Source organism: Onychostruthus taczanowskii, unplaced genomic scaffold, assembly GCF_017590055.1.
Source record: "Onychostruthus taczanowskii isolate IOZ18803 unplaced genomic scaffold, ASM1759005v1 scaffold16, whole genome shotgun sequence".
In the NCBI taxonomy this organism is placed as follows: domain Eukaryota; kingdom Metazoa; phylum Chordata; class Aves; order Passeriformes; family Passeridae; genus Onychostruthus; species Onychostruthus taczanowskii.
In genome coordinates, this window is record NW_024498795.1 from 12,793,797 (window position 1) to 12,806,563 (window position 12,767).

Sequence of the window (12,767 nt, forward strand, 5' to 3'; positions counted from 1 at the left end):
AACTGACAATATGGTTTTATTGGATCAGTTAAAAATTTTATTGTAATTTGGGTTCAAAACACAGATAATAAATATTCTTCCAAAAAGGTACATGCATTTGTGCAGTGAAAAGATTAGTTTTCTAAAATTTCTTTCTGTCTATATATGCCTTTTTAGGGCTGGCATAGATTTCATCCATGACCTTGAAAAACATGCCATCAAAACTGATGTTGAAATCCATACAGTTTTGTGAAACATTTTGGTATCAATAAACTGCTATTAAAAAAACAAAGAAACAAACAAACAAACAAACAAAAAAAAAAGGTAAATTTTGAAAGGTTACAAACAGCTGTAATATTTGTAACTGGACTTCTGATTAAAAAAACTTTAGGTTACAGAAAGTACAATGTTATCCAACAAAATAAGATGAAATTGAAAAGAGGAAAAATGGATTAATTTCAAGGAAATCTCTCTGACAATAACATCAATGGCTGACATTAACATTATTGGCTCTGAGCGCTCACAGGAAGATATGGAAAATTCTTTGTGTTTCTGCCCATGGCAAGGAGGTTGGACTGGAACTTCAGGGCCCGGACTTTTTTAGACTTAAGCGGTCAAGTATTCAACAGGGACCAGCTGTGCCATGGCAGGCAAATGGGCCCATCTGAGTTCACACAGAGAATTAATGCAGATACTTCACAAGTCTGTTGCTGCTAGAACCAAGGAGAATATGACCTCCATTAGGCACTGAAAAGAAGGGAGTCAATTCTCTGGAGCTCTATATAGTTCAGTGCCTGAAATTGTCCACAAGGCTTAGTACATTGTAGATTTTGTTTTAATTTTTTACTGGTTTCCCATTGTTAGGAATTTAAAGCAATGATCCTTTTTTTTTTGTTTGTTTGAGGTAGTCTAATTTGTATTATAGCATGTTTATTATAAACCTTCACACTGAGAGAAAAAAATCTTCACTATTTAAGTTTAAAAAACCATAATTCCTCTTTGAGGAGAAAGAAAGAGTAATGAGCACTGTACCAGTGACTGTAGCTTGAAGAATCTACTTTGAATATGTGAAGGAGTAGAAAACAAAAATATTTTTTCATAAATGTCTGTTACAGGTTGTTGTCAATTTTTCACTTTATTTGCTGCTTGCAGCCAACAACCCTACTCTTCCTACTCTTTATATATTATTTTATATTGAAAGTAGTAAGAACAAGAGAGAGAACAAACCATGTGTGACAGATAGTGCACTTAATGTGCTATTAGGAAAAGTATTGCAGAAGTAAGGACTATTCAGCACCATACAGTGAAAAGTAGTACATTACACATAAGAGGACAAAGCTTTTCTGATTTGAGGAAGTGTGAATTTAGCCTAGCTCCAGATTAACCATGGTCCCTGAGTCACAGATGTGCATTAGCACTGTGCTGATTTCTAGAGGAAGGTCTTGCAGGGTTAGGGATCTGCAGCTAGAGGCTGGAAAGAAGGTGGTGAACTATGAGAAATATATGCCACTGACCTATTTTGCAGCCTGCTCCCTGCCTAGCTGAAGAAATTCTGGTGTTCAGATATATTCATCAGTTTTGGCACAGTTCCTCCTGAAACCTCAGGATTCACCTTTAAGAAGGGAGACTGAGATTTCTGCCAACTAGAGACAGCTATTTCGGGTGAGGCTGAGGCTGCTGGCGACCCGTAGAGATGATTTTCTTTGGTGTATGGATGTCTATTCCTGCATTACTCATTTTTCATCTAATTTTTTAGCTTGAGCAGTCTGTGTCTGAATATCCTCTGTAGCTGTGTAAGGAAAACTCAGCTCTGATTATGATTTTTGTAATTAAACTTGATTTGGATGATGAAGAAAATGAGACTGTAGATAGAAAACCTAAGAAAAGTTTTCATTGGGAGCAGTTAGTATATGGGGTCTTTTGTTTGTATTTGGTTTTCCTGACATGCACATTAATCAATTTCCATTGTTTGGAATAATTTAATGACAATTTAATTTAATTTTATTTGGTGTATATATTTTTGAAGTTATAAGGGAAATTCACACAAATTGAATCAGAATTTGTCCTCCTTCCTGGACTTCGCCTGTTTTCATGGTAAGCTTGTCAGAAAAAAGACCGTATTTTGCTAAGTGTTTACATACAGTATGACAGAGTAGGTCTGATCTCAAGCTGGACCCTAGACAGTACTGTAATGCAAATAATAAAAAAAGATTTTGCCAACAGAGAGCCTATGTATATATTTATATATCAGGATCTGCCTCCCATTTTTATTCTTTCCTTTAGAACTTTAGAAAGTTCTTTACTAGTCATTCAAGTACTAAATATTTAGCATCAATTCATATGAAAGTTGCTTTGATCTTTGTGTAAATAAACAGGCTCTGTTTCTCCCACAGGACTCTTTCTTGAAAATGATTTCTTTCATCAAGTAGTTTGTTGCATCTCTGTGAACATCAGTACTGCTTCCTTCAGAACTTCAAACAAATATTTCCTGCACGTTTACAGGAAACATATTAAACACTATAAATGGCAACTTGCCTTGCACCTGATTCAATAGTTAAAGCGAGGTGTGAGCAATTGAGTGACACAGTGCTCTTCTGGCATCATGGCAGATAAGTGTCATATATGGGCTGTCTTCTATAGCAATGTGAAAAATACACTTACAGACATAAGAATCTTTTCTTTATGCAGCCTGGATGCTTAAGCATTGATGGTACAAACCTTGCAATTATAGTTTGTCTTTGGTTACTGATAATCATCTTGGAAAGTCCCAAAGAACAACAACAAAAACTAATATGGTAATTCAAGTGCAGATCTCTTATAATTGGGAAGGTAAGCAAAAAGAAATGTAAAAAACTGAGAAGAGAGGGAGAATAGACATCCCATCATGATGTAAGTTTACCTCTGCAAAATTTTCAGCAGAGTATTTGTTCCATCTCCAAAACAGATGACAATCTCAGAGGCCTCATCTTTATTTACTTTGTTATCTGCATAAACACGTGGCCAGAATCTGGTCTTCAGTATTTTAAATGTGGTATATTGTGTAGGAAGCCATGGATGACTCTATCCCTAGAAAACATACCTTCAAAATGTGCTTTCTGCAGAAGAACTAATTTGTTGAGTCTCTGAGAAAAAAAGTGGTTTTAATGAGGTAACTCCTTTCCTAAGCCATCTTCCTGGAGCTAATTTGTATGATTGTCCTCTTCACCTTGTTATCAACTCTTCAAATTTTGACTTATCAGGAGGATATTTTAAAAGTTTTCTGTAGACCTGCTGCTGTCTTATAGAACAAACCAGCCATCTGTGAAGCCAATTTTCATAGCTTTACTGGCTTTGAGTGCTCTTCTTTGCACTTAGAATGCTCTGAAATTATTTTAATTGAATCAAAGTCATAAATTATAATGTCTGGGAGACACTGCCATGTAATTGTTTCTCTTAGTAATATTTACACTATAACTCAGTCATCCTCTCCAGCGTCCTGCTTTGGAACTCCATTTTGGCTATGTAATTCATTCACTTCACAATCAGTCCAGGCTCTGCTATATAATTCTAATTTTGTTAAGTGATATGAATATTGAACAGCTGAGGTTTATTATCTTTGAATGAAGGCACTCTTTATTCTTCCTGTCTTAAGACTCAGTTAATATTCTGAATAAATACACAGCTTCCAAATAGGTACACAATTGGCCTTTAGTTAATCTTCAACCAAAGAGATTAAGGAAACTCAAGCTTGTTTGAACCTGTAGATCATTTGAATCTACAAACAATTTTGGTGCTTTCCAGTTTCTCTTCACAAAAAGCAGCTTTTCATTTGTCACTGTCCAAAAGGGGAATTTTTCTTTTTACTGAATGAGCATGCACAAGAGAATATGCATGATTTTACAGCATTTACATACTTAGCAAACAAAGCTTATAAACCTGCACTCTCTCTGTTTCTAGGCTATGTAGAAAATGTTTATATGTCATGATTCTCATTAATTCTCAGTTTGATTTCAGTGTTCAGGTACATTATATTACTTGGATAATGAATGACTAATGGATCCCTATAGCCTTGACAAATAAACTAAATCATCAATAGACTGGAAAGCCATGGAGACAGGACCAGTGTTGGCTCCTAGTCTTCAGTCTTGAGTAAGACTTAAATAATGTTGAACACAGTTTGAAAAGGGCTGTACCAGAGGGCTAAATGTGCTATTCCCAGAATACTAAAAGAGAGTAGAGGCTTACATTTTTTGGATAGCCTGTCTTTAAAGCAAACATATGCATCCATCATTATTTGAATCACCAGTAAACTGAGGTAGGAGTGAGGTATAGGCAGGACTGCTGAAGGAGTACAGTGGGGGTGTCACAGCTGAGCAATAAATGAGACATTGCATTATGCAAATACACTGTTGAAAATCTGAAGAACTGTTAGCACATGTGTAAGAGATTTAATTGCCCCAAATGCTGTTAAGATCAAAGAAGGACTTTGCCCACTGCAGCAAGCTGTGAGAAGAAGCAACTGCTGATCTGCTCTCTCTGCTTACCCCCTCCCTGAATATGCCTCCTGGATTCCGAGAATTTGGATGTGAGTGAAGCCACCTGACTTAAGATAAGATAAAGGTGGTACCATTGTCCAATTATCTTAAGTTTAAGCACAATTAAACAAGACTGGAGGAGAAGAATGTACCCACAAGGAAAGGCAGCTCAGCAGCTGTGCTGAAAATTAGCCCACTGACTCAAGATGTGAGGCCCAACTCAAAAGAGGAGGAAGACACATGGGACTGATTAACACTGGAAGTGAGGGAATAATTTAAATGATAGGATAAGAGAAGTGTTAGCTGGTGAGCATTGATTCCTTTGTTTGCTAAAATGTATAGAATGATGAGAAACTTTGAGCAACCTTGGGATCCCTGCCACTGAGAAGACCAGAATAAGAGGACCAGGATGCCATCTGAATCCAAGGGTGGTGGAATTTTTTCTCTTAATCTTACTCTCTGAAACTTTATTTCTTTCCCTGCTCTCTTTTTTCTATTTCTTTCTATCTCTCTCTACATCACATTAATTGTTAAATAAAATCCATACTATTGACTTCAACATGTAGTCTTGTTTGCCCCTTAATTCAGGCAAAAGCATCTTTCTAATAGTTGTAAAATTGAATTTTAACAGTGTGTTATAAAGATCTCTTCCCTAGAACAATTAGAATTTATGAATGTTGTCCTACTGAAACACTTGGAAACATAGACCATTATGTCTCTTAACAGTTTTGTGATTCATACACTCTTGTTTTATCAGCAGCAGGACATAGCTCTAGAAGAGATTTTGGACTGATCCAGGAAAATAATCCCAGTCTTCCTACAACAGTGTATTTTAGGGCCTTGATATCATCCTGTAGTCTGTCTCCTGAGTTTTGGTGATAGCAAATGTAAACATGACCTCACTTTCTGGAGTTGTGGAAAATGTAATAATGAAAGCACATATCTATTAACTTGTCAGTTCACAATCTCTCATTTTAGAAACAATCGTGTTAGGAAGTTGACATACTGACATATTTGACATTAAGTTGAATGTTTGGAGTTATTTCATTTTCCGTCTGATGATTACTTTTTAAAAGCTGTGTTTGCTATTTGCACATGTTGAAGACTGTCACTGAAAATGTGTGTCAGTGATGGTATTAACATGTAATCAACGGCATTGTCATGGTTTGGATTATGGTTGGTTAAGTTCCAGGGAGAGTTTTGCAAGTACTATCACTGTACTGTGCAATCTCATTCATCAAAAGAACATTGTTTATGCATTTATTAAATATAAATATGATATGACTGTAAAGTTTCATGAATTTTTGCCTTATATTTTTTAGTTTCCACTGTTTTCTTTCTTCTTCTACAGTATTGTCCCAGCTGCTCCTGCTGACCTCTGAGTATGAAAACAATTTCAAGGCAGATCCGTAAAATGCAGTAAGGGTTTACTTTTCAGAAAGACAGAGGGGTTGGGTTTATTGGTTGGAAGTCTGTAACAAAAAGATTAGTCTCTTTAATTTTTCAAACTCTTCTTTGCAAACAAACCTGTTTGTTACATGGTAAATCTCCAGATAATATGGTTTCTGAGGCCACTTAACCACAGCAATTACACTGATGGGCCAATGCTATCTCTGGGATTACTCTATTAAGAGCAGTTGGATTACGCTGTTTTTGGATTACATTGTGGTGGTTTAATCTATAGCAGGGAAAATAATTCCTCAGTATACTTCTGAAAAGATGCAACTTTCTCAACACACAGGATTCAGGGAGTCTAAAACGGCAACAGTTTCAAAAATACATGGTGGTAGATGGAAAGAACTCCTGCTTTTCAGCCTCCTACGTCCCTGCTGGTCCCTCCTTCTCCTAGTGACTTCTCAGTGCCCTCCTTCCTCCTTCTCCCCTGCTGCTGTCAGCACTGAGAAGTAAATGGGTCAAGCCAGTAGGTCACTGACAGTGCAGAATGCACCTCACCATGTGTTGCCATCAGCCATACAGGATTACGTGCTTAAGTTTCCCAAAGCCTGTTTTATAGGCCCTAATAAAAATCTGCTCTTGATAAAACAGTGGAAAGAGGGAGCCAGAAACAATGTGCATATTTTAAAGATGAAGATGGTTTTCAGCTAATAGATGTAAAGAAAATATTAGCAAAATTTCTGATGGCAGCTCTTATGAAATGACTTTCAAACAGAGTGCTCCTTTGTTCCTTCTCTTTCAAGAGGAAAAAAGACCCTCAAAGTCCAGCCACTCACAGCTCAGGGTAGTTGTACTAAATGGGGAAGAGATCAAACCTTTCACATGCTATTTGGTATCAGCCCCATCATGTTATGTAACATGACTGTCTTGTCACAACATAATGCACTGGGGAGGAATGACAAAAGGCGTTTTTCACAGCTACATTTGAAGAAGCCACAGCACTTCAAACAGGCAACTTAATATATTTTCTTGTTAAAGGACTTGCTCTAAGGACAGATTGAAAATGTGCTCTTTTCCCAAGTGCATCTGTAGAAATACACACATTCTTCAAACATAACTGCGCTGTATATATGAGCATCATAATGCATAATCCTGTCTTTACACAGGAAAGAATGGCTGGGTGTAAGTACATATGTCTTTTAGCTTCTATGGGTTTATACAAAAATCAGGATGGTATGTTCAACATGCTTTATAACTATGGATTAACTTTTGGGGTTACTTTGAGTGTGGTGATCCCTAGTGCAATATCTGTTTTAATAGTTCTAACACAAGCATTGAAGTTTCAGTAAATTATATTTCAATTGCAGTCATCACAAAGTGTGAGCATTTTTGCCAGTGGCCACTTGATCTGTCCCACAGCTCTTGTCACAATGGTGACAACTTTTTTTCCTGATCTATCAGCAGCCCCCTTCTGACTGTTCTTTTCTGAGCCACTTTTCCCTCCCCTTTTTCTCACCTGTTTTACCCACCTGTTCCCTATGCTGTTCTCAGCAGACTCTCTGGATGCCTTTCATCAGGTTTAAAGGCTTCAGTAACAGCTTTTGTGTTAATTCCATGCAGTCCATATCGCAGAAATCAGATGAGAGCATCAGAAATGGAGGTTTACTTGAATCTCCATCAAGACCACAACACTTGAACTTGGTTACATCTAGTGCTAAGGTACCAAAGAGGTCCTGTTCCTTGGCAGCTGCATGGTCTTGTCACCTTTCACTTATCTTCCCAGCAGTGTTGTGTCCTTTCTCACGCTGAACTGCCATTTCTGGAAATGTCACCTCCTCAAGCAGAACAATTATGGATATAATGTATCAGTGCCAAGAATGAGTGATTCAGTAATTCTCTGGTGCTTGAAAATGTCAGTTCTAGAAATACTCATGCTTTCCTTAAGTTCGATTGTGGCTCAGACATGTAGTCGAAGAAGAAAGGACTTGAAAAGTGAGAGAAATACAGAAAATTCTCTATCCTTGATTTCTATTGACATCTAAGCCTTAAAAATACAAAACCCTAGAATACTTGCAGAACATTTTGCTTTTGCTTTTGAACTTAAAGAATGAAAATGAACTAAGTTTGAATTTTTAACTTTTTCATCACAGAGGTCATTTGACTGTAGGCAGGTTGTTTATGAGACTGAAGCTCATTGCTGTTAAAGTAAGTGATTGCAATAATGTTAGATCAAATCTGCTTGTTTATTTTATATTTCAACTTCTTTAGATTCAATGCTAATTTTCTTTCCTTGAAACATATTAAAATCCTTTAGCATTAAGAAATTAAATTTTAGAGGGAAGATATAGTCAGTGGTCCATATTTTTGCTTTCAATATGACCAGTAAAAAAAAGTAGTGATAAAAAATTCCTCTGTATTTTCTTTCTAACTAGAGGGGAGGGAAGGGAAGGGAAAGAAAAGTCAATACTTGGCTGGAATCATGAGCAGCTTGTTGGCTGAGTAAATCAGTCAGGAGCCCTGCAGCTGGTCAGCTTCACCTCACCGATAAATGTCACAACTCACTGCTGTCAATATGAATTATCAGAAAAGGTTTCCTCGGAACTAAGGATGAGGGAGCTCTTTTCCTTTGAATGAATTATATGGGCCAAAATAATACTGATACATGATAAGAATAGGTTACTCTGACTGGGCAATTATTTAAATGCATCCCCAAAAGCAAGACAAACCATGGAAAATATTGCAGGCCAGGGCAGAGAATGCAGAAAATTTGCGACACTAGCTGTGGATTGAGAGGTTAGAATGTTTTAAATTGCAAAGCAGGTTTGCTTTAGTTTTCAGAAAGGTGTCCGAGGAAGCTTGAGCTTTCAATAAAAATGAAAGAAGGCAAGCAGTGCTTAAAGTTATTCCAGAAAGATTTATTCCCAAGTCACTCACAAGGTGCTTTTTGCAGCTCTGGCAGACTTTCTTGTGGGAGGGCATATGGGCAACTCCCCCAGCACAGCCTGGCCCCACCACCTACACTCTGGAGAAGGGAGGCACCCACCGAATGCAAGCATTTTTTGTTGTCCGTCTGAAATGAAAGGAGGACTGTGAAAAGAGACAATGATCCCAAATTAGTTTCAGTCACAGAGAACAAGGAGCACCCACCAATCTCTGAGCCGGCTGGGCGGTAAGCGCATCTGACATTTGTTACCAGAAATAACAATGTGTGGGTAGCTGCCTCAAAACAGAATAACGCAGATTTTAATCTCTTCTTCTACACCTTGTCCTCGTGTATTGTGTGTTATGCTGCATCCAGTTGTTGCCATTGGACCTGACAGGATGTTGACATGGCAACATGTTATTTGGGACAAAACAATAAAAGGGTAACAAATGAAAAATGCTATTTTTATGTATCTGCAAAGCATATGTCCAGCATGTACTATGCTGGTCAAAAAATTGAATTCTCTTTTCACAGAAAATATGGACATAGAAACTAAAGATGTTATGATCACAGATAAAAAAGGAAACCCATAAAAGACCAAAAAAAAAAAAAAACCTTCTTGCAAAGAGAAAGACTTTCTGAAAACTGAAATGGGACATTTATTTTTATTAAAATCCTTAATTTAGCAATGAGGAATTATTTTCATTTCAATAATATCTGTTTTTTGGGTTTTTTTTATTCAGTGAGACAGAAAATAGAACAGAACAGGGTAAAAATATATAAAAAAGGTGCTAATATGAGTGTTTCTTTTATTCTGAACAGAATCTGAAAAAACTCATAACTAAACAAAATGTTCACTCACTTTGGATGTTTTATTTTTAACACAGTTTAAGAGACGCTACTGTATTATTAAGGATACAAAAACTATAAGAATGAGATGCACAATTTGTAAATGAAGACTGTCAAATGCCTCAGTGCAGACATGTAAAAACGAAACATTACCACATCATTGTAAATTTTCTGAAAAGAATTCTTGGTGGCATCAAGAATGCTTCTTTGTGAAGCATTTTGATTTTGAGTACCTTAAACAATAGAAAATTGTCTTATCAAGTTTTTCAAGCCACTCTCCATATCCTTATGTAAATTATGGTAATGCACTTAACATTTGATCCAGCATACCTACTTAAGCCCACATTTCCCTACAATATTCAAACCAAAATCCAAGTCAGAAAGCATATTTCCACTTTATTAAAATAATGCTTTTTGACTTTATTCAAATGAATCAAGGAAATAATGAAGTTTTAGGCTTTCTTCCCAATTGCTTTGAGCACCAAAGTGGACAAGTACATTATTTTGATTATGGTAAAATTGCATTTCTCAGTGGAAATAAATGTTCCAGCACTGCATGGAAGAAGATATCAAAGGATGTAAAAATAATGACTAGTAAGGCAATTTGCTCGACAATACATCGGGTTCTGGTACACTTAGGCCATTTCCTTAATTATCTCTTAAAACTATCTGTATACCACCTTTGATATCACATGGAAATAAGCAAGATAAATTATAGACTAGAGATGAACACAGCTTTTGCTTAGTGTCTTGCAGCTTTGCTCTGCCCATAATATTGCTACCAATTCACTGCTTTCCTCTATGATTTCTAGGAATTTAACAGTACAGTCAGAGACATAGAACCAATTGGTTGAGGCTGGCCCCCCTGAGCCCCTGGATTATGGCACATGGGTGTTTCTGTAGAGAAACATGGACACTGGCATTCCCCATTAAGTGTCAGGTTCTTTGTAGTCCTGCAATAGAGCATGCTGATATACCAGAGATGCTGAAGAACAACAAACAGAGCTCATACTTGCTCAACAGAACCAATGTGCATGCTCCTTAAGATGTCAAAACCTTTATCTCCACCTAATTCTGCAGTCAGAAATGCAAGAACTCTCTCTGCTCACTTCACTGGCCCATTAGGTGGTAGCAGTTACCCAGCTCCTCCTTTTCAATTAAATTTACATCTACCCTGATCTAAAAATGCAAAGTATTTAGAAAGAGATTGGCAAAACCACAGAGTAAGCAAGTATTATGCTTCTGTTTTGCTGCAAGGTAACTAAAGCGTACCTGTTAACCTTGCTCAGTATCTTGGCATGTGTATAAATCACACTACAGAACTTTTAGGCCAGACAAGCTGTACAGCTGAGTAGGTAACGCCAGATACTCATTATTAGAGAGCTGCAACTGAAATGCAGTACTTTACTTGGTTTCATTTAGCTTTTTTTTTTGAAACTGGGAATATCTAATCTTAGTAGGAAACCAGGAATATGTAGTATTTTTGCAGCATTGGTTAGCACCTGATGCGATGCTACATCAAGAAAAAGTAAGAATAATCCATAGCTGAAAGAAATTAAAAATATTTTTTAAATTACACACTTCAGCTTCATTTTGTCTTTATTTTGCTCTTTCTCCAACAAAACTCTCATTCCTGAATGTGCATTGATACAACGACTGTCTTGAGAAATTCTTACTCCAGTAATTAGTTTGTTGGGAAACTAGCTTTATGGGAACCAATGACACTTCCCAGCATTCTAGATGGCAAGGACACTTTTGCTGGACAAATATTTCTACAAGGCATGTGCAGGGAAGGCATGCAGGTCCTGTGGTTTCTCTGTAGAACCACACCAAAAAACACCTATAGGAAAAGTGTTTATGAGCTCAGAATGTATCCTGATGTGCTTTAGTGGTCAGAAGAGGAATTTGTAAGGACAGGTATTACTGATGTTCCATTCTATATTTCCATTTTTGTTTTAAAGTATGGTACATTCACTTGTTTATGTAAAAATGGAAGTCAGTTCAGGATCCATCCTTTGTCTATACTTTTTATATTCTACTCTTGGGAAATGCATTCTCCAAAGATCTTTTTCTTATATTCCTCTTAAAAGTACAGAAGTGCTTTTAGCTCCTTCTAATCTCATTACTAAAGACAGCTGTATTGAAGAAAAGGTTAAAGGCAGAAGAATCCTCTTCCAAAATGTGAACACACTTGAAAACATATTATCATACTATCATTACTCTTATTAGGCATGTATGAGCGATAGTAAGTGATTTGATGGATGTCATCCATATTTCTGTTTGTAAATTGCTTGTAGCTGGTAAAATTCCTTAGCGTACATTCTGGTTTCCTGTGGTATAGAGCTGATTTTCTTCTTCATAGCTGGCACAGTGCTGTGCTTTGGATTCAGTATGAGAATAATACTTATAGCAGACTAATGTTTTTGCAGCTGCTAACCCTAAGTCAGGACTTCTCAGTTTCCCAGGCTTTGCTAGGGAAGAGCTGGATAAGAAGCTGTGAGAGACGGTGGCCAGGACAGTTGACCTGCACTGGTCAAAAGGAAATTCCACACCACAGAACATTGTGGCAAGCATACAGCCTAGCCAGCTTGGTTGGGAGATGCCAATTTCTACTGGGGGACAGGCTGGCCATTGATCAGCAGGCAGTGACCAATTATATTGTGTATCAAATTTATTTCCTTCTGTTTAATTACTGTCTCTTATTCATTTTCTTTACTATTATTATTATTATTATTATTATTATTATTATTATCAGTAGTAGTAGTAGTAGTAGTAGTAGTATAATTACTATTATTAGTATAATTGTTATATTTTGCTTTGTTTTAATTTTTAAACTTTTTATCTCAGACCACTGATTGATTCCCCTCCCCCCAGCAGGATGGTGAGCAAGTGGCTCCAAGGTACCTAGTTACTGGAAGGAGTTAAAAGGCAATGATTTTCCAAAATATTGTAAATGTCTTCAGGATTTAAGTCAATGTTTTCTAATAAGTCCCAATGAATATCTTGCAAACAGTAACCTGAATTGTGTGAATTACAATGTCTGGATTACCATGTCGATTGTAAGCAGTCCAGTTTCAGAAACACTTGCAATATATTTTGATTATCTT